Raw genomic sequence first — 24,224 nt, forward strand, 5'->3', positions numbered from 1 at the left:
GCAATGCCAGACATTGCATGCGTGATTTTGAATTGGTATGTTCCCTTTTGACACCATTCCATTTCATCTAGATGCGACCAGCTCTCTTGGGGCAATGCATTGGTGCTGTAGTAACCCGTATCTCTTCCACATTTATCCAAAGTTCGTTTTGAGATGGCAAATTACCTCCGTCTCCCGCCATCATATAGTATGGTCGTGGACGGCCCGATGTATGCAAGCCGTGGGCAAGAAAATAGACGTCGTGTCGCGTCGTTGCAAGTGTTTGCGGGCTTGATATTGCTAAAATAGTTGACTCGAGAGTGGTGGAAATTGCCAACGGCCATACCACGCTGAATACACCGGTTCTCGTCCGATCACCGAAGTTAAGCAGCATCGGGCCCGGATAGTACTTGGATGGGTGACCGCCTGGGAACACCGGGTGCCGTTGGCTTTCAATATTTTTTTTCCGAAACGAACGTATTTTGAGGCATTCTCTGATGTTTTTAATTTTTTTCAAATAATTTATTTTGCAATGCCATACATTGCATGCGTGATTTTGAATTGGTATGTTCCCTTTTGACACCATTCCATTTCATCTAGATGCGACCAGCTCTCTTGGGGCAATGCATTGGTGCTGTAGTAACCCGTATCTCTTCCACATTTATCCAAAGTTCGTTTTGAGATGGCAAATTACCTCCGTCTCCCGCCATCATATAGTATGGTCGTGGACGGCCCGATGTATGCAAGCCGTGGGCAAGAAAATAGACGTCGTGTCGCGTCGTTGCAAGTGTTTGCGGGCTTGATATTGCTAAAATAGTTGACTCGAGAGTGGTGGAAATTGCCAACGGCCATACCACGCTGAATACACCGGTTCTCGTCCGATCAACGAAGTTAAGCAGCATCGGGCCCGGATAGTACTTGGATGGGTGACCGCCTGGGAACACCGGGTGCCGTTGGCTTTCAATATTTTTTTTCCGAAACGAACGTATTTTGAGGCATTCTCTGATGTTTTTAATTTTTTTCAAATAATTTATTTTGCAATGCCAGACATTGCATGCGTGATTTTAAATTGGTATGTTCCCTTTTGACACCATTCCATTTCATCTAGATGCGACCAGCTCTCTTGGGGCAATGCATTGGTGCTGTAGTAACCCGTATCTCTTCCACATTTATCCAAAGTTCGTTTTGAGATGGCAAATTACCTCCGTCTCCCGCCATCATATAGTATGGTCGTGGACGGCCCGATGTATGCAAGCCGTGGGCAAGAAAATAGACGTCGTGTCGCGTCGTTGCAAGTGTTTGCGGGCTTGATATTGCTAAAATAGTTGACTCGAGAGTGGTGGAAATTGCCAACGGCCATACCACGCTGAATACACCGGTTCTCGTCCGATCACCGAAGTTAAGCAGCATCGGGCCCGGATAGTACTTGGATGGGTGACCGCCTGGGAACACCGGGTGCCGTTGGCTTTCAATATTTTTTTTCCGAAACGAACGTATTTTGAGGCATTCTCTGATGTTTTTAATTTTTTTCAAATAATTTATTTTGCAATGCCAGACATTGTATGCGTGATTTTGAATTGGTATGTTCCCTTTTGACACCATTCCATTTCATCTAGATGCGACCAGCTCTCTTGGGGCAATGCATTGGTGCTGTAGTAACCCGTATCTCTTCCACATTTATCCAAAGTTCGTTTTGAGATGGCAAATTACCTCCGTCTCCCGCCATCATATAGTATGGTCGTGGACGGCCCGATGTATGCAAGCCGTGGGCAAGAAAATAGACGTCGTGTCGCGTCGTTGCAAGTGTTTGCGGGCTTGATATTGCTAAAATAGTTGACTCGAGAGTGGTGGAAATTGCCAACGGCCATACCACGCTGAATACACCGGTTCTCGTCCGATCACCGAAGTTAAGCAGCCTCGGGCCCGGATAGTACTTGGATGGGTGACCGCCTGGGAACACCGGGTGCCGTTGGCTTTCAATATTTTTTTTCCGAAACGAACGTATTTTGAGGCATTCTCTGATGTTTTTAATTTTTTTCAAATAATTTATTTTGCAATGCCAGACATTGCATGCGTGATTTTGAATTGGTATGTTCCCTTTTGACACCATTCCATTTCATCTAGATGCGACCAGCTCTCTTGGGGCAATGTATTGGTGCTGTAGTATCGTAATCTTCCACATTTATGCAAAGTTCGTTTTGAGATGGCAAATTACCTCCGTCTCCCGCCATCATATAGTATGGTCGTGGACGGCCCGATGTATGCAAGCCGTGGGCAAGAAAATAGACGTCGTGTCGCGTCGTTGCAAGTGTTTGCGGGCTTGATATTGCTAAAATAGTTGACTCGAGAGTGGTGGAAATTGCCAACGGCCATACCACGCTGAATACACCGGTTCTCGTCCGATCACCGAAGTTAAGCAGCATCGGGCCCGGATAGTACTTGGATGGGTGACCGCCTGGGAACACCGGGTGCCGTTGGCTTTCAATATTTTTTTTCCGAAACGAACGTATTTTGAGGCATTCTCTGATGTTTTTAATTTTTTTCAAATAATTTATTTTGCAATGCCAGACATTGCATGCGTGATTTTGAATTGGTATGTTCCCTTTTGACACCATTCCATTTCATCTAGATGCGACCAGCTCTCTTGGGGCAATGCATTGGTGCTGTAGTAACCCGTATCTCTTCCACATTTATCCAAAGTTCGTTTTGAGATGGCAAATTACCTCCGTCTCCCGCCATCATATAGTATGGTCGTGGACGGCCCGATGTATGCAAGCCGTGGGCAAGAAAATAGACGTCGTGTCGCGTCGTTGCAAGTGTTTGCGGGCTTGATATTGCTAAAATAGTTGACTCGAGAGTGGTGGAAATTGCCAACGGCCATACCACGCTGAATACACCGGTTCTCGTCCGATCAACGAAGTTAAGCAGCATCGGGCCCGGATAGTACTTGGATGGGTGACCGCCTGGGAACACCGGGTGCCGTTGGCTTTCAATATTTTTTTTCCGAAACGAACGTATTTTGAGGCATTCTCTGATGTTTTTAATTTTTTTCAAATAATTTATTTTGCAATGCCAGACATTGCATGCGTGATTTTAAATTGGTATGTTCCCTTTTGACACCATTCCATTTCATCTAGATGCGACCAGCTCTCTTGGGGCAATGCATTGGTGCTGTAGTAACCCGTATCTCATCCACATTTATCCAAAGTTCGTTTTGAGATGGCAAATTACCTCCGTCTCCCGCCATCATATAGTATGGTCGTGGACGGCCCGATGTATGCAAGCCGTGGGCAAGAAAATAGACGTCGTGTCGCGTCGTTGCAAGTGTTTGCGGAATTGATATTGCTAAAATAGTTGACTCGAGAGTGGTGGAAATTGCCAACGGCCATACCACGCTGAATACACCGGTTCTCGTCCGATCACCGAAGCTAAGCAGCATCGGGCCCGGATAGTACTTGGATGGGTGACCGCCTGGGAACACCGGGTGCCGTTGGCTTTCAATATTTTTTTTCCGAAACGAACGTATTTTGAGGCATTCTCTGATGTTTTTAATTTTTTTCAAATAATTTATTTTGCAATGCCAGACATTGTATGCGTGATTTTGAATTGGTATGTTCCCTTTTGACACCATTCCATTTCATCTAGATGCGACCAGCTCTCTTGGGGCAATGCATTGGTGCTGTAGTAACCCGTATCTCTTCCACATTTATCCAAAGTTCGTTTTGAGATGGCAAATTACCTCCGTCTCCCGCCATCATATAGTATGGTCGTGGACGGCCCGATGTATGCAAGCCGTGGGCAAGAAAATAGACGTCGTGTCGCGTCGTTGCAAGTGTTTGCGGGCTTGATATTGCTAAAATAGTTGACTCGAGAGTGGTGGAAATTGCCAACGGCCATACCACGCTGAATACACCGGTTCTCGTCCGATCACCGAAGTTAAGCAGCCTCGGGCCCGGATAGTACTTGGATGGGTGACCGCCTGGGAACACCGGGTGCCGTTGGCTTTCAATATTTTTTTTCCGAAACGAACGTATTTTGAGGCATTCTCTGATGTTTTTAATTTTTTTCAAATAATTTATTTTGCAATGCCAGACATTGCATGCGTGATTTTGAATTGGTATGTTCCCTTTTGACACCATTCCATTTCATCTAGATGCGACCAGCTCTCTTGGGGCAATGTATTGGTGCTGTAGTATCGTAATCTTCCACATTTATGCAAAGTTCGTTTTGAGATGGCAAATTACCTCCGTCTCCCGCCATCATATAGTATGGTCGTGGACGGCCCGATGTATGCAAGCCGTGGGCAAGAAAATAGACGTCGTGTCGCGTCGTTGCAAGTGTTTGCGGGCTTGATATTGCTAAAATAGTTGACTCGAGAGTGGTGGAAATTGCCAACGGCCATACCACGCTGAATACACCGGTTCTCGTCCGATCACCGAAGTTAAGCAGCATCGGGCCCGGATAGTACTTGGATGGGTGACCGCCTGGGAACACCGGGTGCCGTTGGCTTTCAATATTTTTTTTCCGAAACGAACGTATTTTGAGGCATTCTCTGATGTTTTTAATTTTTTTCAAATAATTTATTTTGCAATGCCAGACATTGCATGCGTGATTTTGAATTGGTATGTTCCCTTTTGACACCATTCCATTTCATCTAGATGCGACCAGCTCTCTTGGGGCAATGCATTGGTGCTGTAGTAACCCGTATCTCTTCCACATTTATCCAAAGTTCGTTTTGAGATGGCAAATTACCTCCGTCTCCCGCCATCATATAGTATGGTCGTGGACGGCCCGATGTATGCAAGCCGTGGGCAAGAAAATAGACGTCGTGTCGCGTCGTTGCAAGTGTTTGCGGGCTTGATATTGCTAAAATAGTTGACTCGAGAGTGGTGGAAATTGCCAACGGCCATACCACGCTGAATACACCGGTTCTCGTCCGATCAACGAAGTTAAGCAGCATCGGGCCCGGATAGTACTTGGATGGGTGACCGCCTGGGAACACCGGGTGCCGTTGGCTTTCAATATTTTTTTTCCGAAACGAACGTATTTTGAGGCATTCTCTGATGTTTTTAATTTTTTTCAAATAATTTATTTTGCAATGCCAGACATTGCATGCGTGATTTTAAATTGGTATGTTCCCTTTTGACACCATTCCATTTCATCTAGATGCGACCAGCTCTCTTGGGGCAATGCATTGGTGCTGTAGTAACCCGTATCTCATCCACATTTATCCAAAGTTCGTTTTGAGATGGCAAATTACCTCCGTCTCCCGCCATCATATAGTATGGTCGTGGACGGCCCGATGTATGCAAGCCGTGGGCAAGAAAATAGACGTCGTGTCGCGTCGTTGCAAGTGTTTGCGGAATTGATATTGCTAAAATAGTTGACTCGAGAGTGGTGGAAATTGCCAACGGCCATACCACGCTGAATACACCGGTTCTCGTCCGATCACCGAAGCTAAGCAGCATCGGGCCCGGATAGTACTTGGATGGGTGACCGCCTGGGAACACCGGGTGCCGTTGGCTTTCAATATTTTTTTTCCGAAACGAACGTATTTTGAGGCATTCTCTGATGTTTTTAATTTTTTTCAAATAATTTATTTTGCAATGCCAGACATTGCATGCGTGATTTTGAATTGGTATGTTCCCTTTTGACACCATTCCATTTCATCTAGATGCGACCAGCTCTCTTGCGGCAATGCATTGGTGCTGTAGTAACCCGTATCTCTTCCACATTTATCCAAAGTTCGTTTTGATATGGCAAATTACCTCCGTCTCCCGCCATCATATAGTATGGTCGTGGACGGCCCGATGTATGCAAGCCGTGGGCAAGATAATAGACGTCGTGTCGCGTCGTTGCAAGTGTTTGCGGGCTTGATATTGCTAAAATAGTTGACTCGAGAGTGGTGGAAATTGCCAACGGCCGTGAGGACGTGTCTGTGTTCCGGTTCTGTGTGTGCGTTTCCCCGGCGTTCGAGGCTTCGATCGCCGGGAGGGGTGAAACTCGCTGCCTCCCCTAGTGCTTGTGGCGGAGAAGTTTTTTTTGTGGTGGAGTTTTCCCCTTTTTTCTTTATCAGGCCTGTTTAGGGCTTGAGGTGCGTGATTGGTTCTTTTCTTTCCTTGTTAAGGTAGTAAATTAGAATGCCTTACGATAGGAAGGCCACGCTAATTATAAGTCTCAATGACTTAAAAGAAAGCGCTACGGCCCTAGAGGTCCATCGATTCATCGGTGTCGAGCTCGGGCTAAAATTGGAAGATTTGGTGGCTATTCAGTTTGGAATTACTAGGAAAACAGTTTATGTTAAGGTGATAAATGAAGAATTAGTGGAAAAAATTTTGCGGTCGAAAGGGGGGCCCATCGACTTTCCTTCAGAAGCCGATAAGCGGGGAACGGCGACCTTGGAGTCGGCCTCTAGCAGGGCAACCTTTGTTAAGGTGGTCTCACTCCCGCCTGAAGTCCCCAGATTTGAGGTGGAAATGGCCCTCGGAAAATACGGCAAGGTGGTCTCCCACACGGACAACCAGTGGATTGGGCAGGGTCTGTACAAAATCAGTACAGGTACCCGAACAGTCAAGATGTACATTAAGAGCCCCATACCATCATATATCCCTATCGCCGGGTTTAGAGCTGTAATACACTACGACGGGCAAAAGCAAACCTGTTCCAGGTGTGGGAGTGAGGAGCACCTTAGAGTCAAATGCACAATGATGAAGACGAGTACGGCTTATGCGGATGCATTGCGGGGAAAGAAGTCAAACACGGAGGAGGAAATTCCGCTGGTGCCAATTCCGGAGGAAGATAATGGTACTGATGCAATCGGGGAGAATACAGGGGCAGAGGATTCTTTAGAAGGTGAAAAGCGGCGAGGAACTACGCGAGCCCCCCCGACCAGCGAAGATGATGACTCGGGCAGTGACGGACCGGCAGAGGCCAACGGAATCGGGCGTAAGCGGAGGAAGGGGTCAAGGAACAGGGGGCGGGGTAAAAGGATTTCGACTTCCGTTACCCTTAGCAATTTAATGGAGGCCACCGGCGCGGAAGGGGAAGCTTGCAACGGGGAACGAGGGGAGAGGGGGAACAGCGAGGCCGGGACTAAGGAGATGGACATTCAGGAGGAGGGGCGAGAAGGAAGTGTGGAAATGCTGGCAGACAAGCTGAGCAATAAAAAAATGGAATGGTTGGTGGGGCATAGTGAATCGGAGCCGGGTCGGGGGAGAGAGAGTGGGGGCAGCCGGGCCTCCGTTGACGCCCCGGGAGGGGAAGTGGCCCCGGGGCTGATTGGCGCGGTGGCGTCGAATGGGGGGGTGGTGGCGGTTTTGGCGGGCGGGACCAGGCAGAAAGAAGGTGAAATGGCAGTGGACCACGGTCTGCAGGGGGCGGAGGCTGAAGCGAGCGGTGACTTCACAGTGGTCGACCGGCGGGCCAGGAGGGTAAAGGAAATCGGAAAGAAGAAAGAGGTGTTGCGCGGCAGCGTCACTGCGGGTGAGCATGGAGAAGAGGCTCGGGGCAGCGCCAGTGAGAGCAGTGTTGCGGACGACCTTGAGGAGAGCACCAGCCGATTCTGGAGGGGGTGCAAAAAGGTGGCGGCGGAGCAAAAGCGGACAAAATGGCCTAGCGGCGACTGCGGCAGTGCTGGACCACGTCCGGCATTGGAGGACTGGGCCGAAAAGTTTGCGTATGTTAAAGAAGGTAAATTTAAAATCACGAATAGGGAATCGAATAATTTGGAAACGGAAAAGCCGCTTTCACCTAAAGCAAATATATAGATTGGAATACCTCCCTACCGAATATCCTTTGAACACCGAAATGGACACAAAACTAAAAATAGGCACGCTAAATGTGTGTGGGATCAGAAGCAAGGAAAGGATAGAAAGAGTTTTTGACCTTTTTCAAAAAGAAGGTCTGGACATCCTTTTGTTGCAAGAGGTCACGGGAAGCGCATATTGGGACTCAGGGCCTGCGCAGATATATATGAATACTATAGAACAGGAAAGAGGCACCGCCATATTGTTAAAAAAAAGCATTATCCCACAAAAGATTACAATGTTACCATCTGGGAGGGCGATGGCCATGTACGTACTCGGAATAAAGATAATCAATGTGTACGGCCCGGCCGGCACTAGGAAATTACAGGAAAGGAGGGAATTCTACACGAGGGACCTCCTCCCCCTTTTGAACGGGTTTCAAGGAATGGCACTCCTAGGCGGGGATTTTAATGCAATAATAGACGAAAAAGACAGCCAAAATAACCGAGAAGGATCAGGGAAATACCCAATATGCGGCCCCCTTAAAGCAATTATAAATAACCTCAGGGCAGTTGACGTAGTAAAACTATCCAACGGCAATGACATCCTCCCGTACACCATTTACAGGGAAAACTGGGCAACCCGGCAGGACCGTTTCTATGCATCCCTCGACATGAAGACCCGTATATCGTCCTATTCGGTGCTTCCAGTAACATGCTCCGATCACTGCGCGGTCCTGATCTCCGTCAAAGGATCCCCGAACAGAACGGGGCCAAAGGCAAGGGCAAAGGAATGGAGGTTGAATACTGAGCTGTTTCACGAACAAGACACCAAAGAAATACTGAGGGAGAACATCCAACTGTGGGTAAAAAAGTGGAGTGGAATGGACCCAATTAAAAGATGGGAGATGACGAAAGTCCATATTAGAAGGCTCTTTGCACATTTGCAAAGAATAAGAGCGGAAGAAACAAGAGAAACCATGCTCTTTTATAGGGAAGCGCTCCAAGAAAGTTTAAAATCTAGGAATAAGGGAAGGAGCAACTGGGAAGAAACTAAAGAACTGAAGAGGAAAATTTTTAGTATTGAACAGCAAAGGGCAAAAATACAATCTTGGCAAAAAAGCAAACTATCCCTGCCAGAGGAAGAGGCCTCTGTTTATTACCTGGGGAGAAGATTAAAGGAGTGCAGAAATAATATATTAAACAACGGAATATTTAATGAAAACGGAAGTAGAATAGAGGAGGAAAGTGAAATGATAGACCATGTATACAACCACTTTGTGGCTCTCCTGTCAGGAAATAACACCACACGAAAGGGTAAGTCACCAGACTCCACGCCACTCCCGACACTCCCAGTGGAAATGGCAGAGAGAATGGCGGAAATATACACGAGAGAGGAGTGTGAGGACGCCCTGAGATGGCTCCCCAAGGGGAGGTCTCCTGGTCCCGACGGAATTCCTTACGAATTCTATGAAGAATTTTGGAAAGATCTGAAAGATATACTGATTCCAGCATTTGAGTCCATTTTCAAAAAAAATATTCTCGCCAAGACCCAAAGTGAGGGAAAAATAGTACTCGTACCGAAAAAGAAAGAACCGAGAGTAATAAATGACTACAGACCTATCACACTCCTGAATGCCGATTATAAAATAATGGCGAAAATCGTGAAAACTAGGCTGAGTGAAGGCCTAGCGACGATAATCGGCCCTGACGAACACATAGTAGGGCAGGGAAAAAATATAATATCAGCACTGACGACCATCAGGGACGTGATAGCGAGCCACGATCATAGGCGGGACGAAGGTCTCAAACTAATAGCGGTTGATCTGGACAAGGCATTTGATAGAGTGGAAGTCTATCACGTACTTGACACCTTGAAAGAGATGGGCTTCCCGGAAATATTCTTGGAAAATATTAAAATGTTCACGAAAAACATCAGTTCAAGAGTAAAATTGAGCGCGGGGGTAGAAACAAGGCCGTTTCCTGTAACAAGATCCATTAGACAAGGATGTCCACTATCAATGATTCTCTTTTCAGTAACACTGGAGCCCCTATTACACCGTCTCCGCAGGATTCTGAAAGGTATCCCTGTGGGGAACGAAAAAATAACCGCGGTAGCGTACGCGGACGATATAACGATCTTCGCCAAAGACCAAACGGAGGTTGACATAATCGAGAAATCGCTAAAAGAATATGAAAACGAAAGCGGGCAAAAGGTGAATGTGGAAAAAACGAAGGCCATGCTAATAAAAGACGTCGACTTCACTGGTACTGGTAAATGGAAAGAGGTAACTTCAGTAGACATCCTCGGAATACCATGGAGAAGAACGTTGACGGACACAACTATCGCAGCATGGGAAAAGACAACGTCAACGATCAAAGGAACTATTGCACAATTGAGAGATAGAAACCTCAATATTTACCAGAAAGTCCTTGCGATCAATGCATTAATATATTCCAAGGCCTGGTTCACTGCACAAATCCTTCCGTTGCCAGATAAAAATGGGGCCGTAATGACCAAAATAGCAATGCAATATCTGTGGAGTGGGCAACTGCTAAGGGTGGCAAAGAGCCAGACCTGTCTCCCCAAGGGCAAAGGAGGCCTAGGGATGATTGATGTGCGGGACAAGGCCATTGCCCTCTACGCAAAAACAGTAATTAACACCTTAACTGGCGACTGTCAACAGTCAAAACATCTATTAAAGGTGGCATTGGATGCACCTAGGCAAGATAGAATTATGACAAAAACTATCAGGACAGTTAAAGACATAGTAGAAAAGATGTCGAGAGAAACGAGAGCAACCACAAAGTCCATCTACAGAATACTGAGAAACGACGACTATTGTCAAATCAATATAGAAAAACACATCGTATCAGTAAACTGGAAGAGAGTCTGGAGAAATATCAACAAAAACAGCATGAACTTAAGGACAAAGAGCGCCTTTTTTCTATTTGCTAACTACATAGTAACAACCCAACAAATCAAAAAAAACCTAAAGCTGTCCGGGAACAACGAATGCGAACACTGCGATGCAGCCGACACGCAAGACCACAGGGTGTTTGAATGCAACATATCAAGACAAAGATGGGGCCTAATAAAAAAAGCTTTTAGAGTATTCAATACATTCGGAGAAAAGAATATAGGTAATAGGAATATAATGCTAATGGACTTCAACCTCTTCCCCAGCGGAAAAATGGAAATTATGTGCTGGCTAATAGGACAACATCTACTGACGGTAAACAAGTGGGTGGAAATAGATATGGGAACTTGGTGGGAGAACGTTAAAAAAGAAAGTAAGAACTTAGAAAAACGGCTACAACCATATTGGAAAATAGTAGAACAACTGGTCACAGAAGAAGGCACGGTGGAAAGTCCGGGGTAAAAAAAGAGGGAATGTTATTGAAGTAATGTATCGACGTATATGGGAAGTAATATAATACTCATAAATGTACCAAACAAAAAAAAAAAAATTTTAAATGTAAATATAATGTCCTAAAGTAAATGTAATAAATATACCCATATATGTGTATTTATAAATAAATAGGAATAAAGTTTTACTGCTTACAAAAGCCTAGTTTGGGCAGTTAAGATTTTGAACTGCTTTCAAAGGATGTAAATGCCTGTGTGCCATTGTAACATTTTGATGTAAAATGTAAAAAACTATTATTTTCCATTATTAAAAAAAAAAAACAATTAATGTATTATTCTATTGACTGTAAAGCACACAACCATGTAATGCAATGTTGGGCCTAGTGCCCTAGAAATAAAGTTATAAAAAAATAAAAAAAAAAAAATACCACGCTGAATACACCGGTTCTCGTCCGATCACCGAAGTTAAGCAGCATCGGGCCCGGATAGTACTTGGATGGGTGACCGCCTGGGAACACCGGGTGCCGTTGGCTTTCAATATTTTTTTTCCGAAACGAACGTATTTTGAGGCATTCTCTGATGTTTTTAATTTTTTTCAAATAATTTATTTTGCAATGCCAGACATTGCATGCGTGATTTTGAATTGGTATGTTCCCTTTTGACACCATTCCATTTCATCTAGATGCGACCAGCTCTCTTGGGGCAATGCATTGGTGCTGTAGTAACCCGTATCTCTTCCACATTTATCCAAAGTTCGTTTTGAGATGGCAAATTACCTCCGTCTCCCGCCATCATATAGTATGGTCGTGGACGGCCCGATGTATGCAAGCCGTGGGCAAGAAAATAGACGTCGTGTCGCGTCGTTGCAAGTGTTTGCGGAATTGATATTGCTAAAATAGTTGACTCGAGAGTGGTGGAAATTGCCAACGGCCATACCACGCTGAATACACCGGTTCTCGTCCGATCACCGAAGTTAAGCAGCATCGGGCCCGGATAGTACTTGGATGGGTGACCGCCTGGGAACACCGGGTGCCGTTGGCTTTCAATATTTTTTTTCCGAAACGAACGTATTTTGAGGCATTCTCTGATGTTTTTAATTTTTTTCAAATAATTTATTTTGCAATGCCAGACATTGCATGCGTGATTTTGAATTGGTATGTTCCCTTTTGACACCATTCCATTTCATCTAGATGCGACCAGCTCTCTTGGGGCAATGCATTGGTGCTGTAGTAACCCGTATCTCATCCACATTTATCCAAAGTTCGTTTTGAGATGGCAAATTACCTCCGTCTCCCGCCATCATATAGTATGGTCGTGGACGGCCCGATGTATGCAAGCCGTGGGCAAGAAAATAGACGTCGTGTCGCGTCGTTGCAAGTGTTTGCGGAATTGATATTGCTAAAATAGTTGACTCGAGAGTGGTGGAAATTGCCAACGGCCATACCACGCTGAATACACCGGTTCTCGTCCGATCACCGAAGTTAAGCAGCATCGGGCCCGGATAGTACTTGGATGGGTGACCGCCTGGGAACACCGGGTGCCGTTGGCTTTCAATATTTTTTTTCCGAAACGAACGTATTTTGAGGCATTCTCTGATGTTTTTAATTTTTTTCAAATAATTTATTTTGCAATGCCAGACATTGCATGCGTGATTTTGAATTGGTATGTTCCCTTTTGACACCATTCCATTTCATCTAGATGCGACCAGCTCTCTTGGGGCAATGCATTGGTGCTGTAGTAACCCGTATCTCTTCCACATTTATCCAAAGTTCGTTTTGATATGGCAAATTACCTCCGTCTCCCGCCATCATATAGTATGGTCGTGGACGGCCCGATGTATGCAAGCCGTGGGCAAGAAAATAGACGTCGTGTCGCGTCGTTGCAAGTGTTTGCGGGCTTGATATTGCTAAAATAGTTGACTCGAGAGTGGTGGAAATTGCCAACGGCCATACCACGCTGAATACACCGGTTCTCGTCCGATCACCGAAGTTAAGCAGCATCGGGCCCGGATTGTACTTGGATGGGTGACCGCCTGGGAACACCGGGTGCCGTTGGCTTTCAATATTTTTTTTCCGAAACGAACGTATTTTGAGGCATTCTCTGATGTTTTTAATTTTTTTCAAATAATTTATTTTGCAATGCCAGACATTGCATGCGTGATTTTGAATTGGTATGTTCCCTTTTGACACCATTCCATTTCATCTAGATGCGACCAGCTCTCTTGGGGCAATGCATTGGTGCTGTAGTATCGTAATCTTCCACATTTATCCAAAGTTCGTTTTGAGATGGCAAATTACCTCCGTCTCCCGCCATCATATAGTATGGTCGTGGACGGCCCGATGTATGCAAGCCGTGGGCAAGATAATAGACGTCGTGTCGCGTCGTTGCAAGTGTTTGCGGGCTTGATATTGCTAAAATAGTTGACTCGAGAGTGGTGGAAATTGCCAACGGCCATACCACGCTGAATACACCGGTTCTCGTCCGATCACCGAAGTTAAGCAGCATCGGGCCCGGAGAGTACTTGGATGGGTGACCGCCTGAGAACACCGGGTTCCGTTGGCTTTCAATATTTTTTTTCCGAAACGAACGTATTTTGAGGCATTCTCTGATGTTTTTAATTTTTTTCAAATAATTTATTTTGCAATGCCAGACATTGCATTCGTGATTTTGAATTGGTATGTTCCCTTTTGACACCATTCCATTTCATCTAGATGCGACCAGCTCTCTTGGGGCAATGCATTGGTGCTGTAGTAACCCGTATCTCATCCACATTTATCCAAAGTTCGTTTTGAGATGGCAAATTACCTCCGTCTCCCGCCATCATATAGTATGGTCGTGGACGGCCCGATGTATGCAAGCCGTGGGCAAGAAAATAGACGTCGTGTCGCGTCGTTGCAAGTGTTTGCGGAATTGATATTGCTAAAATAGTTGACTCGAGAGTGGTGGAAATTGCCAACGGCCATACCACGCTGAATACACCGGTTCTCGTCCGATCACCGAAGTTAAGCAGCATCGGGCCCGGATAGTACTTGGATGGGTGACCGCCTGGGAACACCGGGTGCCGTTGGCTTTCAATATTTTTTTTCCGAAACGAACGTATTTTGAGGCATTCTCTGATGTTTTTAATTTTTTTCAAATAATTTATTTTGCAATGCCAGACATTGCATGCGTGATTTTGAATTGGTATGTTCCCTTTTGACACCATTCCATTTCATCTAGATGCGACCAGCTCTCTTGGGGCAATGCATTGGTGCTGTAGTAACCCGTATCTCATCCACATTTATCCAAAGTTCGTTTTGAGATGGCAAATTACCTCCGTCTCCCGCCATCATATAGTATGGTCGTGGACGGCCCGATGTATGCAAGCCGTGGGCAAGATAATAGACGTCGTGTCGCGTCGTTGCAAGTGTTTGCGGGCTTGATATTGCTAAAATAGTTGACTCGAGAGTGGTGGAAATTGCCAACGGCCATACCACGCTGAATACACCGGTTCTCGTCCGATCACCGAAGTTAAGCAGCATCGGGCCCGGAGAGTACTTGGATGGGTGACCGCCTGAGAACACCGGGTTCCGTTGGCTTTCAATATTTTTTTTCCGAAACGAACGTATTTTGAGGCATTCTCTGATGTTTTTAATTTTTTTCAAATAATTTATTTTGCAATGCCAGACATTGCATGCGTGATTTTGAATTGGTATGTTCCCTTTTGACACCATTCCATTTCATCTAGATGCGACCAGCTCTCTTGGGGCAATGCATTGGTGCTGTAGTAACCCGTATCTCATCCACATTTATCCAAAGTTCGTTTTGAGATGGCAAATTACCTCCGTCTCCCGCCATCATATAGTATGGTCGTGGACGGCCCGATGTATGCAAGCCGTGGGCAAGAAAATAGACGTCGTGTCGCGTCGTTGCAAGTGTTTGCGGAATTGATATTGCTAAAATAGTTGACTCGAGAGTGGTGGAAATTGCCAACGGCCATACCACGCTGAATACACCGGTTCTCGTCCGATCACCGAAGTTAAGCAGCATCGGGCCCGGATAGTACTTGGATGGGTGACCGCCTGGGAACACCGGGTGCCGTTGGCTTTCAATATTTTTTTTCCGAAACGAACGTATTTTGAGGCATTCTCTGATGTTTTTAATTTTTTTCAAATAATTTATTTTGCAATGCCAGACATTGCATGCGTGATTTTGAATTGGTATGTTCCCTTTTGACACCATTCCATTTCATCTAGATGCGACCAGCTCTCTTGGGGCAATGCATTGGTGCTGTAGTAACCCGTATCTCTTCCACATTTATCCAAAGTTCGTTTTGATATGGCAAATTACCTCCGTCTCCCGCCATCATATAGTATGGTCGTGGACGGCCCGATGTATGCAAGCCGTGGGCAAGAAAATAGACGTCGTGTCGCGTCGTTGCAAGTGTTTGCGGGCTTGATATTGCTAAAATAGTTGACTCGAGAGTGGTGGAAATTGCCAACGGCCATACCACGCTGAATACACCGGTTCTCGTCCGATCACCGAAGTTAGGCAGCATCGGGCCCGGATTGTACTTGGATGGGTGACCGCCTGGGAACACCGGGTGCCGTTGGCTTTCAATATTTTTTTTCCGAAACGAACGTATTTTGAGGCATTCTCTGATGTTTTTAATTTTTTTCAAATAATTTATTTTGCAATGCCAGACATTGCATGCGTGATTTTGAATTGGTATGTTCCCTTTTGACACCATTCCATTTCATCTAGATGCGACCAGCTCTCTTGGGGCAATGCATTGGTGCTGTAGTAACCCGTATCTCATCCACATTTATCCAAAGTTCGTTTTGAGATGGCAAATTACCTCCGTCTCCCGCCATCATATAGTATGGTCGTGGACGGCCCGATGTATGCAAGCCGTGGGCAAGAAAATAGACGTCGTGTCGCGTCGTTGCAAGTGTTTGCGGAATTGATATTGCTAAAATAGTTGACTCGAGAGTGGTGGAAATTGCCAACGGCCATACCACGCTGAATACACCGGTTCTCGTCCGATCACCGAAGTTAAGCAGCATCGGGCCCGGAGAGTACTTGGATGGGTGACCGCCTGAGAACACCGGGTTCCGTTGGCTTTCAATATTTTTTTTCCGAAACGAACGTATTTTGAGGCATTCTCTGATGTTTTTAATTTTTTTCAAATAATTTATTTTGCAATGCCAGACATTGCATGCGTGATTTTGAATTGGTATGTTCCCTTTTGACACCATTCCATTTCATCTAGATGCGACCAGCTCTCTTGGGGCAATGCATTGGTGCTGTAGTAACCCGTATCTCATCCACATTTATCCAAAGTTCGTTTTGAGATGGCAAATTACCTCCGTCTCCCGCCATCATATAGTATGGTCGTGGACGGCCCGATGTATGCAAACCGTGGGCAAGAAAATAGACGTCGTGTCGCGTCGTTGCAAGTGTTTGCGGAATTGATATTGCTAAAATAGTTGACTCGAGAGTGGTGGAAATTGCCAACGGCCATACCACGCTGAATACACCGGTTCTCGTCCGATCACCGAAGTTAAGTAGCATCGGGCCCGGATAGTACTTGGATGGGTGACCGCCTGGGAACACCGGGTGCCGTTGGCTTTCAATATTTTTTTTCCGAAACGAACGTATTTTGAGGCATTCTCTGATGTTTTTAATTTTTTTCAAATAATTTATTTTGCAATGCCAGACATTGCATGCGTGATTTTGAATTGGTATGTTCCCTTTTGACACCATTCCATTTCATCTAGATGCGACCAGCTCTCTTGGGGCAATGCATTGGTGCTGTAGTAACCCGTATCTCTTCCACATTTATCCAAAGTTCGTTTTGATATGGCAAATTACCTCCGTCTCCCGCCATCATATAGTATGGTCGTGGACGGCCCGATGTATGCAAGCCGTGGGCAAGAAAATAGACGTCGTGTCGCGTCGTTGCAAGTGTTTGCGGGCTTGATAATGCTAAAATAGTTGACTCGAGAGTGGTGGAAATTGCCAACGGCCATACCACGCTGAATACACCGGTTCTCGTCCGATCACCGAAGTTAAGCAGCATCGGGCCCGGATTGTACTTGGATGGGTGACCGCCTGGGAACACCGGGTGCCGTTGGCTTTCAATATTTTTTTTCCGAAACGAACGTATTTTGAGGCATTCTCTGATGTTTTTAATTTTTTTCAAATAATTTATTTTGCAATGCCAGACATTGCATGCGTGATTTTGAATTGGTATGTTCCCTTTTGACACCATTCCATTTCATCTAGATGCGACCAGCTCTCTTGGGGCAATGCATTGGTGCTGTAGTAACCCGTATCTCATCCACATTTATCCAAAGTTCGTTTTGAGATGGCAAATTACCTCCGTCTCCCGCCATCATATACGAGGGTCATCCGGAAAGTAGTACCCGTTCGTGCCGCATGAAGTGCTGACGACGCGAGTAGCCGCTGGACGAGGTCAGATAGCTTCAGTGGCTTGTCTGCCTTCTCTGAGCCAAGTTGCGTGACGCTAGCATTGCCTGTGTTGTTTCTGTGATTGTTTACAATGTTTAAAAAAATTGAGAACGCCGCCAGTTGTGAAGTGAGGGCAGTGATTAAATTCCTCAATGCAAGAAACGTTCGCCCATGTGATATTCATCGCCAATTAAAGGAGGTGTATGGAGACAATGTAATGGACGAGTCGTCTGTTCGGCGGTGGTGTCGCAACTTCAACATGGGGAGGGGGAACACACACGACGATGAGCGTTCGGAGAGACCGTCTGTCATTACAGACCAACTGGTGAGCTCAGTTGACGAATTCGTGAGGAACGATCGGCGCGTCACAATTGATGACATCTGTGAGCATTTTCCCAATGTTTCTCGAACAATTGTTCATGAAATTGTTAAACACCATCTGCATTATGCAAAAATTTGTGCAAGATGGGTCCCTCGCGTATCTCAATGAGATGGCGGCGAAGGACTATGCAGCAGGAATACAGAAACTTGTCACACGTTATGACAAATGCCTTAATTTGCTTGGAGATTATGTTGAGAAGTAGTTTAAAGTATCCTCTTTCAAATAAAATTTTTATGTTTGTTAATATTTACTTTTGTGTCTTTATTTCACGAACGGGTACTACTTTCCGGATTACCCTCGTAGTATGGTCGTGGACGGCCTGATGTATGCAAGCCGTGGGCAAGAAAATAGACGTCGTGTCGCGTCGTTGCAAGTGTTTGCGGGCTTGATATTGCTAAAATAGTTGACTCGAGAGTGGTGGAAATTGCCAACGGCCATACCACGCTGAATACACCGGTTCTCGTCCGATCACCGAAGTTAAGCAGCATCGGGCCCGGAGAGTACTTGGATGGGTGACCGCCTGAGAACACCGGGTTCCGTTGGCTTTCAATATTTTTTTTCCGAAACGAACGTATTTTGAGGCATTCTCTGATGTTTTTAATTTTTTTCAAATAATTTATTTTGCAATGCCAGACATTGCATGCGTGATTTTGAATTGGTATGTTCCCTTTTGACACCATTCCATTTCATCTAGATGCGACCAGCTCTCTTGGGGCAATGCATTGGTGCTGTAGTAACCCGTATCTCTTCCACATTTATCCAAAGTTCGTTTTGAGATGGCAAATTACCTCCGTCTCCCGCCATCATATAGTATGGTCGTGGACGGCCCGATGTATGCAAGCCGTGGGCAAGAAAATAGACGTCGTGTCGCGTCGTTGCAAGTGTTTGCGGAATTGATATTGCTAAAATAGTTGACTCGAGAGTGGTGGAAATTGCCAACGGCCATACCACGCTGAATACACCGGTTCTCGTCCGATCACCGAAGTTAAGCAGCATCGGGCCCGGATAGTACTTGGATGGGTGACCGCCTGGGAACACCGGGTGCCGTTGGCTTTCAATATTTTTTTTCCGAAACGAACGTATTTTGAGGCATTCTCTGATGTTTTTAATTTTTTTCAAATAATTTATTTTGCAATGCCAGACATTGCATGCGTGATTTTGAATTGGTATGTTCCCTTTTGACACCATTCCATTTCATCTAGATGCGACCAGCTCTCTTGGGGCAATGCATTGGTGCTGTAGTAACCCGTATCTCTTCCACATTTATCCAAAGTTCGTTTTGATATGGCAAATTACCTCCGTCTCCCGCCATCATATAGTATGGTCGTGGACGGCCCGATGTATGCAAGCCGTGGGCAAGAAAATAGACGTCGTGTCGCGTCGTTGCAAGTGTTTGCGGGCTTGATATTGCTAAAATAGTTGACTCGAGAGTGGTGGAAATTGCCAACGGCCATACCACGCTGAATACACCGGTTCTCGTCCGATCACCGAAGTTAAGCAGCATCGGGCCCGGATTGTACTTGGATGGGTGACCGCCTGGGAACACCGGGTGCCGTTGGCTTTCAATATTTTTTTTCCGAAACGAACGTATTTTGAGGCATTCTCTGATGTTTTTAATTTTTTTCAAATAATTTATTTTGCAATGCCAGACATTGCATGCGTGATTTTGAATTGGTATGTTCCCTTTTGACACCATTCCATTTCATCTAGATGCGACCAGCTCTCTTGGGGCAATGCATTGGTGCTGTAGTAACCCGTATCTCATCCACATTTATCCAAAGTTCGTTTTGAGATGGCAAATTACCTCCGTCTCCCGCCATCATATAGTATGGTCGTGGACGGCCCGATGTATGCAAGCCGTGGGCAAGAAAATAGACGTCGTGTCGCGTCGTTGCAAGTGTTTGCGGGCTTGATATTGCTAAAATAGTTGACTCGAGAGTGGTGGAAATTGCCAACGGCCATACCACGCTGAATACACCGGTTCTCGTCCGATCACCGAAGTTAAGCAGCATCGGGCCCGGATTGTACTTGGATGGGTGACCGCCTGGGAACACCGGGTGCCGTTGGCTTTCAATATTTTTTTTCCGAAACGAACGTATTTTGAGGCATTCTCTGATGTTTTTAATTTTTTTCAAATAATTTATTTTGCAATGCCAGACATTGCATGCGTGATTTTGAATTGGTATGTTCCCTTTTGACACCATTCCATTTCATCTAGATGCGACCAGCTCTCTTGGGGCAATGCATTGGTGCTGTAGTAACCCGTATCTCTTCCACATTTATCCAAAGTTCGTTTTGAGATGGCAAATTACCTCCGTCTCCCGCCATCATATAGTATGGTCGTGGACGGCCCGATGTATGCAAGCCGTGGGCAAGAAAATAGACGTCGTGTCGCGTCGTTGCAAGTGTTTGCGGGCTTGATATTGCTAAAATAGTTGACTCGAGAGTGGTGGAAATTGCCAACGGCCATACCACGCTGAATACACCGGTTCTCGTCCGATCACCGAAGTTAAGCAGCATCGGGCCCGGATTGTACTTGGATGGGTGACCGCCTGGGAACACCGGGTGCCGTTGGCTTTCAATATTTTTTTTCCGAAACGAACGTATTTTGAGGCATTCTCTGATGTTTTTAATTTTTTTCAAATAATTTATTTTGCAATGCCAGACATTGCATGCGTGATTTTGAATTGGTATGTTCCCTTTTGACACCATTCCATTTCATCTAGATGCGACCAGCTCTCTTGGGGCAATGCATTGGTGCTGTAGTAACCCGTATCTCTTCCACATTTATCCAAAGTTCGTTTTGAGATGGCAAATTACCTCCGTCTCCCGCCATCATATAGTATGGTCGTGGACGGCCCGATGTATGCAAGCCGTGGGCAAGATAATAGACGTCGTGTCGCGTCGTTGCAAGTGTTTGCGGGCTTGATATTGCTAAAATAGTTGACTCGAGAGTGGTGGAAATTGCCAACGGCCATACCACGCTGAATACACCGGTTCTCGTCCGATCACCGAAGTTAAGCAGCATCGGGCCCGGAGAGTACTTGGATGGGTGACCGCCTGAGAACACCGGGTTCCGTTGGCTTTCAATATTTTTTTTCCGAAACGAACGTATTTTGAGGCATTCTCTGATGTTTTTAATTTTTTTCAAATAATTTATTTTGCAATGCCAGACATTGCATGCGTGATTTTGAATTGGTATGTTCCCTTTTGACACCATTCCATTTCATCTAGATGCGACCAGCTCTCTTGGGGCAATGCATTGGTGCTGTAGTAACCCGTATCTCATCCACATTTATCCAAAGTTCGTTTTGAGATGGCAAATTACCTCCGTCTCCCGCCATCATATAGTATGGTCGTGGACGGCCCGATGTATGCAAGCCGTGGGCAAGAAAATAGACGTCGTGTCGCGTCGTTGCAAGTGTTTGCGGAATTGATATTGCTAAAATAGTTGACTCGAGAGTGGTGGAAATTGCCAACGGCCATACCACGCTGAATACACCGGTTCTCGTCCGATCACCGAAGTTAAGCAGCATCGGGCCCGGATAGTACTTGGATGGGTGACCGCCTGGGAACACCGGGTGCCGTTGGCTTTCAATATTTTTTTTCCGAAACGAACGTATTTTGAGGCATTCTCTGATGTTTTTAATTTTTTTCAAATAATTTATTTTGCAATGCCAGACATTGCATGCGTGATTTTGAATTGGTATGTTCCCTTTTGACACCATTCCATTTCATCTAGATGCGACCAGCTCTCTTGGGGCAATGCATTGGTGCTGTAGTAACCCGTATCTCTTCCACATTTATCCAAAGTTCGTTTTGATATGGCAAATTACCTCCGTCTCCCGCCATCATATAGTATGGTCGTGGACGGCCCGATGTATGCAAGCCGTGGGCAAGAAAATAGACGTCGTGTCGCGTCGTTGCAAGTGTTTGCGGAATTGATATTGCTAAAATAGTTGACTCGAGAGTGGTGGAAATTGCCAACGGCCATACCACGCTGAATACACCGGTTCTCGTCCGATCACCGAAGTTAAGCAGCATCGGGCCCGGATTGTACTTGGATGGGTGACCGCCTGGGAACACCGGGTGCCGTTGGCTTTCAATATTTTTTTTCCGAAACGAACGTATTTTGAGGCATTCTCTGATGTTTTTAATTTTTTTCAAATAATTTATTTTGCAATGCCAGACATTGCATGCGTGATTTTGAATTGGTATGTTCCCTTTTGACACCATTCCATTTCATCTAGATGCGACCAGCTCTCTTGGGGCAATGCATTGGTGCTGTAGTATCGTAATCTTCCACATTTATCCAAAGTTCGTTTTGAGATGGCAAATTACCTCCGTCTCCCGCCATCATATAGTATGGTCGTGGACGGCCCGATGTATGCAAGCCGTGGGCAAGATAATAGACGTCGTGTCGCGTCGTTGCAAGTGTTTGCGGGCTTGATATTGCTAAAATAGTTGACTCGAGAGTGGTGGAAATTGCCAACGGCCATACCACGCTGAATACACCGGTTCTCGTCCGATCACCGAAGTTAAGCAGCATCGGGCCCGGAGAGTACTTGGATGGGTGACCGCCTGAGAACACCGGGTTCCGTTGGCTTTCAATATTTTTTTTCCGAAACGAACGTATTTTGAGGCATTCTCTGAATTTTTTAATTTTTTTCAAATAATTTATTTTGCAATGCCAGACATTGCATGCGTGATTTTGAATTGGTATGTTCCCTTTTGACACCATTCCATTTCATCTAGATGCGACCAGCTCTCTTGCGGCAATGCATTGGTGCTGTAGTAACCCGTATCTCTTCCACATTTATCCAAAGTTCGTTTTGATATGGCAAATTACCTCCGTCTCCCGCCATCATATAGTATGGTCGTGGACGGCCCGATGTATGCAAGCCGTGGGCAAGATAATAGACGTCGTGTCGCGTCGTTGCAAGTGTTTGCGGGCTTGATATTGCTAAAATAGTTGACTCGAGAGTGGTGGAAATTGCCATCGGCCATACCACGCTGAATACACCGGTTCTCGTCCGATCACCGAAGTTAAGCAGCATCGGGCCCGGATAGTACTTGGATGGGTGACCGCCTGGGAACACCGGGTGCCGTTGGCTTTCAATATTTTTTTTCCGAAACGAACGTATTTTGAGGCATTCTCTGATGTTTTTAATTTTTTTCAAATAATTTATTTTGCAATGCCAGACATTGCATGCGTGATTTTGAATTGGTATGTTCCCTTTTGACACCATTCCATTTCATCTAGATGCGACCAGCTCTCTTGGGGCCATGCATTGGTGCTGTAGTAACCCGTATCTCTTCCTCATTTATCCAAAGTTCGTTTTGAGATGGCAAATTACCTCCGTCTCCCGCCATCATATAGTATGGTCGTGGACGGCCCGATGTATGCAAGCCGTGGGCAAGAAAATAGACGTCGTGTCGCGTCGTTGCAAGTGTTTGCGGGCTTGATATTGCTAAAATAGTTGACTCGAGAGTGGTGGAAATTGCCAACGGCCATACCACGCTGAATTCACCGGTTCTCGTCCGATCACCGAAGTTAAGCAGCATCGGGCCCGGATAGTACTTGGATGGGTGACCGCCTGGGAACACCGGGTGCCGTTGGCTTTCAATATTTTTTTTCCGAAACGAACGTATTTTGAGGCATTCTCTGATGTTTTTAATTTTTTTCAAATAATTTATTTTGCAATGCCAGACATTGTATGCGTGATTTTGAATTGGTATGTTCCCTTTTGACACCATTCCATTTCATCTAGATGCGACCAGCTCTCTTGGGGCAATGCATTGGTGCTGTAGTAACCCGTATCTCTTCCACATTTATCCAAAGTTCGTTTTGAGATGGCAAATTACCTCCGTCTCCCGCCATCATATAGTATGGTCGTGGACGGCCCGATGTATGCAAGCCGTGGGCAAGAAAATAGACGTCGTGTCGCGTCGTTGCAAGTGTTTGCGGGCTTGATATTGCTAAAATAGTTGACTCGAGAGTGGTGGAAATTGCCAACGGCCATACCACGCTGAATACACCGGTTCTCGTCCGATCACCGAAGTTAAGCAGCCTCGGGCCCGGATAGTACTTGGATGGGTGACCGCCTGGGAACACCGGGTGCCGTTGGCTTTCAATATTTTTTTTCCGAAACGAACGTATTTTGAGGCATTCTCTGATGTTTTTAATTTTTTTCAAATAATTTATTTTGCAATGCCAGACATTGCATGCGTGATTTTGAATTGGTATGTTCCCTTTTGACACCATTCCATTTCATCTAGATGCGACCAGCTCTCTT

The 24,224-nt window shown here is 45.6% G+C and overlaps 34 non-coding genes and 1 pseudogene across 34 annotated transcripts; all 35 read left to right on the forward strand.

The window, feature by feature from the left end:
* The first annotated feature begins 311 nt into the window (after window positions 1–311).
* On the forward strand, window positions 312–430 carry LOC139693077 (5S ribosomal RNA). The gene has a single exon (XR_011701940.1). It is a non-coding gene; the product is annotated as a 5S ribosomal RNA (ribosomal RNA).
* Window positions 431–819: 389 nt separating this feature from the next.
* Window positions 820–938, forward strand: LOC139693036 (5S ribosomal RNA). Its single transcript, XR_011701900.1, has one exon. It is a non-coding gene; the product is annotated as a 5S ribosomal RNA (ribosomal RNA).
* A 389-nt stretch (window positions 939–1,327) lies between these two features.
* Window positions 1,328–1,446, forward strand: LOC139693088 (5S ribosomal RNA). The gene has a single exon (XR_011701943.1). It is a non-coding gene; the product is annotated as a 5S ribosomal RNA (ribosomal RNA).
* Window positions 1,447–1,835: 389 nt separating this feature from the next.
* Window positions 1,836–1,954, forward strand: LOC139692973 (5S ribosomal RNA). Its single transcript, XR_011701838.1, has one exon. It is a non-coding gene; the product is annotated as a 5S ribosomal RNA (ribosomal RNA).
* Window positions 1,955–2,340: 386 nt separating this feature from the next.
* Window positions 2,341–2,459, forward strand: LOC139693089 (5S ribosomal RNA). Its single transcript, XR_011701944.1, has one exon. It is a non-coding gene; the product is annotated as a 5S ribosomal RNA (ribosomal RNA).
* Window positions 2,460–2,848: 389 nt separating this feature from the next.
* Window positions 2,849–2,967, forward strand: LOC139693037 (5S ribosomal RNA). The gene has a single exon (XR_011701901.1). It is a non-coding gene; the product is annotated as a 5S ribosomal RNA (ribosomal RNA).
* Window positions 2,968–3,356: 389 nt separating this feature from the next.
* LOC139692983 (5S ribosomal RNA) lies at window positions 3,357–3,475 on the forward strand. The gene has a single exon (XR_011701848.1). It is a non-coding gene; the product is annotated as a 5S ribosomal RNA (ribosomal RNA).
* Window positions 3,476–3,864: 389 nt separating this feature from the next.
* On the forward strand, window positions 3,865–3,983 carry LOC139692974 (5S ribosomal RNA). Its single transcript, XR_011701839.1, has one exon. It is a non-coding gene; the product is annotated as a 5S ribosomal RNA (ribosomal RNA).
* A 386-nt stretch (window positions 3,984–4,369) lies between these two features.
* LOC139693090 (5S ribosomal RNA) lies at window positions 4,370–4,488 on the forward strand. Its single transcript, XR_011701945.1, has one exon. It is a non-coding gene; the product is annotated as a 5S ribosomal RNA (ribosomal RNA).
* A 389-nt stretch (window positions 4,489–4,877) lies between these two features.
* Window positions 4,878–4,996, forward strand: LOC139693038 (5S ribosomal RNA). The gene has a single exon (XR_011701902.1). It is a non-coding gene; the product is annotated as a 5S ribosomal RNA (ribosomal RNA).
* Window positions 4,997–5,385: 389 nt separating this feature from the next.
* On the forward strand, window positions 5,386–5,504 carry LOC139692984 (5S ribosomal RNA). The gene has a single exon (XR_011701849.1). It is a non-coding gene; the product is annotated as a 5S ribosomal RNA (ribosomal RNA).
* A 6,013-nt stretch (window positions 5,505–11,517) lies between these two features.
* Window positions 11,518–11,616, forward strand: LOC139693082 (5S ribosomal RNA; annotated as a pseudogene).
* A 399-nt stretch (window positions 11,617–12,015) lies between these two features.
* LOC139693091 (5S ribosomal RNA) lies at window positions 12,016–12,134 on the forward strand. The gene has a single exon (XR_011701946.1). It is a non-coding gene; the product is annotated as a 5S ribosomal RNA (ribosomal RNA).
* Window positions 12,135–12,523: 389 nt separating this feature from the next.
* Window positions 12,524–12,642, forward strand: LOC139693092 (5S ribosomal RNA). Its single transcript, XR_011701947.1, has one exon. It is a non-coding gene; the product is annotated as a 5S ribosomal RNA (ribosomal RNA).
* A 389-nt stretch (window positions 12,643–13,031) lies between these two features.
* Window positions 13,032–13,150, forward strand: LOC139693011 (5S ribosomal RNA). Its single transcript, XR_011701876.1, has one exon. It is a non-coding gene; the product is annotated as a 5S ribosomal RNA (ribosomal RNA).
* A 386-nt stretch (window positions 13,151–13,536) lies between these two features.
* On the forward strand, window positions 13,537–13,655 carry LOC139693064 (5S ribosomal RNA). The gene has a single exon (XR_011701927.1). It is a non-coding gene; the product is annotated as a 5S ribosomal RNA (ribosomal RNA).
* Window positions 13,656–14,044: 389 nt separating this feature from the next.
* On the forward strand, window positions 14,045–14,163 carry LOC139693093 (5S ribosomal RNA). The gene has a single exon (XR_011701948.1). It is a non-coding gene; the product is annotated as a 5S ribosomal RNA (ribosomal RNA).
* A 389-nt stretch (window positions 14,164–14,552) lies between these two features.
* LOC139693065 (5S ribosomal RNA) lies at window positions 14,553–14,671 on the forward strand. The gene has a single exon (XR_011701928.1). It is a non-coding gene; the product is annotated as a 5S ribosomal RNA (ribosomal RNA).
* Window positions 14,672–15,060: 389 nt separating this feature from the next.
* On the forward strand, window positions 15,061–15,179 carry LOC139693095 (5S ribosomal RNA). The gene has a single exon (XR_011701949.1). It is a non-coding gene; the product is annotated as a 5S ribosomal RNA (ribosomal RNA).
* A 389-nt stretch (window positions 15,180–15,568) lies between these two features.
* Window positions 15,569–15,687, forward strand: LOC139693050 (5S ribosomal RNA). Its single transcript, XR_011701913.1, has one exon. It is a non-coding gene; the product is annotated as a 5S ribosomal RNA (ribosomal RNA).
* A 389-nt stretch (window positions 15,688–16,076) lies between these two features.
* On the forward strand, window positions 16,077–16,195 carry LOC139693067 (5S ribosomal RNA). Its single transcript, XR_011701930.1, has one exon. It is a non-coding gene; the product is annotated as a 5S ribosomal RNA (ribosomal RNA).
* A 389-nt stretch (window positions 16,196–16,584) lies between these two features.
* Window positions 16,585–16,703, forward strand: LOC139693022 (5S ribosomal RNA). Its single transcript, XR_011701886.1, has one exon. It is a non-coding gene; the product is annotated as a 5S ribosomal RNA (ribosomal RNA).
* A 389-nt stretch (window positions 16,704–17,092) lies between these two features.
* Window positions 17,093–17,211, forward strand: LOC139693012 (5S ribosomal RNA). The gene has a single exon (XR_011701877.1). It is a non-coding gene; the product is annotated as a 5S ribosomal RNA (ribosomal RNA).
* A 1,143-nt stretch (window positions 17,212–18,354) lies between these two features.
* On the forward strand, window positions 18,355–18,473 carry LOC139693068 (5S ribosomal RNA). The gene has a single exon (XR_011701931.1). It is a non-coding gene; the product is annotated as a 5S ribosomal RNA (ribosomal RNA).
* Window positions 18,474–18,862: 389 nt separating this feature from the next.
* On the forward strand, window positions 18,863–18,981 carry LOC139693096 (5S ribosomal RNA). The gene has a single exon (XR_011701950.1). It is a non-coding gene; the product is annotated as a 5S ribosomal RNA (ribosomal RNA).
* Window positions 18,982–19,370: 389 nt separating this feature from the next.
* LOC139693013 (5S ribosomal RNA) lies at window positions 19,371–19,489 on the forward strand. The gene has a single exon (XR_011701878.1). It is a non-coding gene; the product is annotated as a 5S ribosomal RNA (ribosomal RNA).
* Window positions 19,490–19,878: 389 nt separating this feature from the next.
* On the forward strand, window positions 19,879–19,997 carry LOC139693014 (5S ribosomal RNA). The gene has a single exon (XR_011701879.1). It is a non-coding gene; the product is annotated as a 5S ribosomal RNA (ribosomal RNA).
* Window positions 19,998–20,386: 389 nt separating this feature from the next.
* On the forward strand, window positions 20,387–20,505 carry LOC139693015 (5S ribosomal RNA). Its single transcript, XR_011701880.1, has one exon. It is a non-coding gene; the product is annotated as a 5S ribosomal RNA (ribosomal RNA).
* Window positions 20,506–20,894: 389 nt separating this feature from the next.
* Window positions 20,895–21,013, forward strand: LOC139693069 (5S ribosomal RNA). Its single transcript, XR_011701932.1, has one exon. It is a non-coding gene; the product is annotated as a 5S ribosomal RNA (ribosomal RNA).
* Window positions 21,014–21,402: 389 nt separating this feature from the next.
* LOC139693098 (5S ribosomal RNA) lies at window positions 21,403–21,521 on the forward strand. Its single transcript, XR_011701952.1, has one exon. It is a non-coding gene; the product is annotated as a 5S ribosomal RNA (ribosomal RNA).
* A 389-nt stretch (window positions 21,522–21,910) lies between these two features.
* On the forward strand, window positions 21,911–22,029 carry LOC139693017 (5S ribosomal RNA). The gene has a single exon (XR_011701881.1). It is a non-coding gene; the product is annotated as a 5S ribosomal RNA (ribosomal RNA).
* A 386-nt stretch (window positions 22,030–22,415) lies between these two features.
* On the forward strand, window positions 22,416–22,534 carry LOC139693070 (5S ribosomal RNA). The gene has a single exon (XR_011701933.1). It is a non-coding gene; the product is annotated as a 5S ribosomal RNA (ribosomal RNA).
* A 389-nt stretch (window positions 22,535–22,923) lies between these two features.
* On the forward strand, window positions 22,924–23,042 carry LOC139693026 (5S ribosomal RNA). The gene has a single exon (XR_011701890.1). It is a non-coding gene; the product is annotated as a 5S ribosomal RNA (ribosomal RNA).
* A 389-nt stretch (window positions 23,043–23,431) lies between these two features.
* Window positions 23,432–23,550, forward strand: LOC139692990 (5S ribosomal RNA). The gene has a single exon (XR_011701855.1). It is a non-coding gene; the product is annotated as a 5S ribosomal RNA (ribosomal RNA).
* A 389-nt stretch (window positions 23,551–23,939) lies between these two features.
* Window positions 23,940–24,058, forward strand: LOC139692976 (5S ribosomal RNA). Its single transcript, XR_011701841.1, has one exon. It is a non-coding gene; the product is annotated as a 5S ribosomal RNA (ribosomal RNA).
* Window positions 24,059–24,224: the final 166 nt, after the last annotated feature.

This window comes from Hetaerina americana, unplaced genomic scaffold, assembly GCF_022747635.1.
Source record: "Hetaerina americana unplaced genomic scaffold, ioHetAmer1.1.p SCAF_44, whole genome shotgun sequence".
In the NCBI taxonomy this organism is placed as follows: domain Eukaryota; kingdom Metazoa; phylum Arthropoda; class Insecta; order Odonata; family Calopterygidae; genus Hetaerina; species Hetaerina americana.